At 41.4% G+C, this 3420-nt stretch overlaps 1 pseudogene; it reads right to left on the bottom strand.

Annotated features, from left to right (window-relative positions):
- Nucleotides 1-2268: 2268 nt before the first annotated feature.
- LOC126495320 (developmental pluripotency-associated protein 4-like) lies at nucleotides 2269-3160 on the bottom strand (annotated as a pseudogene).
- Nucleotides 3161-3420: the final 260 nt, after the last annotated feature.

Genomic DNA, 3420 nt, shown 5'->3' with positions numbered 1-3420 from the left:
AGCCAGTAAGCATCACTCTTTCACAATCTCTGCTACAGTTTCTGCCACCCAACACCTCCCTCTTCAGTTTTAACCTGACATATTTTCATGATGTTCTGTGATGTGGAAATGTAGAATGATTTATATCCTTTCATCTCCATGTTGCTTTCATTCATATTATTTGTCAAAAAAGTAGGGAATCTAAGACATCCCAATAGATTTATTGCATTACTCCTAATGCATCAGTCATAAAGGATCTTAAAGAAAGACTGTCTTAGAAGTATAAGAAAGAATGAATGGAGCAATTTCTGGAAGGAAGAAATGGTGAGGGAAAGAAATGTAGACAGTGAATATATAGAACATTTAGAAAAAAATACACTTCATGCTACTTATTTACAACTGCAGTGTTGTATCATGGTTTTAGTCTTTTTCTGATGTAGACTGATTAACCAGTTGACACTTGGGTGTATTCAAAAGCATTCTGACTAATAGATTTAACACAGGCATTAATTACATACATGTGAGCATGGGAAATTGTGGCGAGATGACCAAAATAAGTGCATGTTAAAGAGTCAGGGATAACCAAGGGCAAAGTCTTCCTTATAACCATTCTGGAAACCCACCACCCTCATTGTGATTTTGAAACACTGACCCTGATACTATAATTCCTCTCTTTAGAACTGTGAAAGATTACATTCTCTTCATTTTAATTGCAAACTTTGACTTTTTTTTTTGAGACAGGGTTTCTCTGTAGCTTTGGTGCCTATCCCAGAACTAGCTCTTGTAGACCAGGCTGGCCTCGAACTCCCAGAGATCCGCCTGTCTCTGCCTCCCAAGTGCTGGGATTAAAGGCGTGTGGCACCACCGCCCGGCAAACTTTGGCAGTTTTTATGTGATTCTCTGGAATAACTACTGCTAATTTGGCTTAGAGAACAAAACAGGTTAAACCTCGTCTGATTGACTTAATTTCCTGGTTGAATTTTCTAGTGCTTTATATGAAGATGTAGAAAATGTTTATCATTTTGGAAAGAAGAACATGGAACACCAGTGCATCGTGAAGCTCTCAGTGACTGGTCAATAAATATTGATGAACTTTTCTGAGCTCCTCATAATAACTGTTGATTTGAATGTGCCATGAACACTGTCCTACAGCAAGAGTACTTTCTGAGTAAATTGGTCAAAACCTGGACAGACTTCAGTTACACTTAGGACATAGTACTGTCATAGAGGTTTCTACTTAGCCTGTTGATGCTCTGCTTTCTAAGACAGAAGGGATAACCCTGGGAATTTCTACAGTCAAAGTGGTCATTGCTATCAGTTATCAAAAGAAAATACATTTGGAGGTTTTACTATGTGTGTATTAACTTTTAATTTTCTTAATGTAGGTACAAGAAGTGTCATCCTATGACCCACACTATGTTCTTCCTGTTGGTATGTTTAAGAATTAGTAACCATCACAAGCCAGGTAAGTCAGGGTACTAATATTTGCTTACACTGAGAGCAATAGACCTTAAAATCCTGATACATGACATATTCTGTTTGCAATCTGTTGTCACATCAGGGTTCATTGATATCTTTTCTAGAACACATTTTACTTTCACCAGCAGCAGTCTAGCACCTGAGGATATTGCAAAGAATTACTGTCAAGAATGCTATGATATTCCCAAACAGGACTTCAAGTCATAACACTAATGCCACGGTAAGAAAGAATAAGAATGGGCTGTTCCATTGGTTCATCCTGCTATACTTACCTGCTAACAGCATCTTCAATAAGTAGTCAGTTTTTTTTTTTCCAAAATCAGATTTGGTTTAATATTGCAACAATAGAAAACAAACCAAAGCACTACACACTAACAATCATACTACAATCCAGGAAAGGGGGCATGCAGAAGCTACAATCATAAACTAAATCTTTACAGGGGACCACAGAACTGCCCATGACCCCGTTGTGGCAGTGGTGATACAGCAAGTACTATATCTGGAGATGCCAATTTCCACCCCAGTGAAACCTTATTCTCACATAACAGTAAAAGGCATAGTCGCTTAAGAATATGCAGTCCTCACAACAAAGAGGTGGACCTGCTACGTTTTGGTGGCTTCACTGGCTCTTTTTCCAAGCTGCAAAGCTACAGCAACAAATAACAAACAAGGCCTCATGGCTTCTGGCTGATCCGGGCACCTTCAAGGGCACAGATGTGAATTTCCATCAGTCTCAGTCTTGGCTGCAGTTCCACATCTCACTCCAAGGAGTAGGTAATGACAGCAGCTAGCCCATACCTGAGATTCCCTTTATCCTTGGAGACTCTTATTGAGGATCCTGTTCTTGTGAACACAGGTGGGGCACTGCATGTTATCCTCCAGGTGTGGGGGCGGAAAGGGGCAGGCTGGCAGCAGGAAGAAGGCAATCACTTTCCCCTTCTTCTCAGGTACCCAGGCTTGCCCAGCTTGGAACTGAAGCCGAATCCAACCTCTTGAGTCTGCTGGAAGGCTTCTCCCATGGACCACACACCACAGATCCCCATATGTCTCTGGTGTTGTAATGGACTGCAGAGCCTCATTCTTGTTAGCATTGGCTACAATCCTGGACCAAGACGCCAACGCTGCCTCAGAGGCAGTTGTGGTCACAACGGTCGTGCTAACCTCTTCATAGGGGACAGAGGTTCAGTAAGGGCAGGCATCTGCTCCTCAAGTACAGGGACCATTTCCAGAGGAACTATCACCTGAGGACAAGACTCTTGTCCCTCCTCCGTCTCCATCTTCAATTTTTTCTGACATATCTTCACCCTGGCCTCTCTCGGTTTGTCAGGAATGTTTTCTAATTCAGTCATTTGCTTGGGGTAAGAACTTGCAAGAAGCCGTTTGTAAGTCTCTAATTTCTGGCCTTTGCTGCTCAGCTTCTGCTTCTTGCACCATTCCCGCAAAATGTCTCGGTGAATCAGGTTCACTGGGGGGAGATAATCCGGTAGAGGAGGAACTGGTATTTTCCTAGGAGTGGGTTTTGGAGTCTCAGCATCTCCTGCTTTCTTGTTTGATTTACAATCGTCCTCTTTGCTGTCTTGTTTGCTCTCTTTTTCTTTGCAGGGGGCTTTGCAAAGGATGTGCTCAGTTGACTAGACATCAGGCAGTCCACTTCTCTTGGCTCTCTTGTGCTGCTCAACTCCTTGTTTCCAGCATCCTCCATCTTCGAATTAGATGAAAACTCCTGAAGTAGTAGTCAGGTTTTGAATATCACTTTGAAGTTTTGGAAGAAGGACACCAGGTTACTGCTTTCTACCTTAATCTGAAACAGCTTAGCTATAATTGAACATGTATAATAATATCTCTCATTCTTTTCTGACAAGATATCTTTTTCCTAGGAAGTATCTATATGAGCATCAGGCTATTATGTATATTCTTGGAATGATCATGCCAATATTAGAAATGGGAATCTGAACAACACAA

The sequence above is a fragment of the Alexandromys fortis genome, unplaced genomic scaffold (assembly GCF_014885135.2).
Source record: "Alexandromys fortis isolate MF-2015 unplaced genomic scaffold, M_Fortis_MF-2015_v1.1 scaffold_440, whole genome shotgun sequence".
Lineage (NCBI taxonomy): Eukaryota > Metazoa > Chordata > Mammalia > Rodentia > Cricetidae > Alexandromys > Alexandromys fortis.
This window is presented reverse-complemented; position numbering and strand designations above follow the sequence as displayed.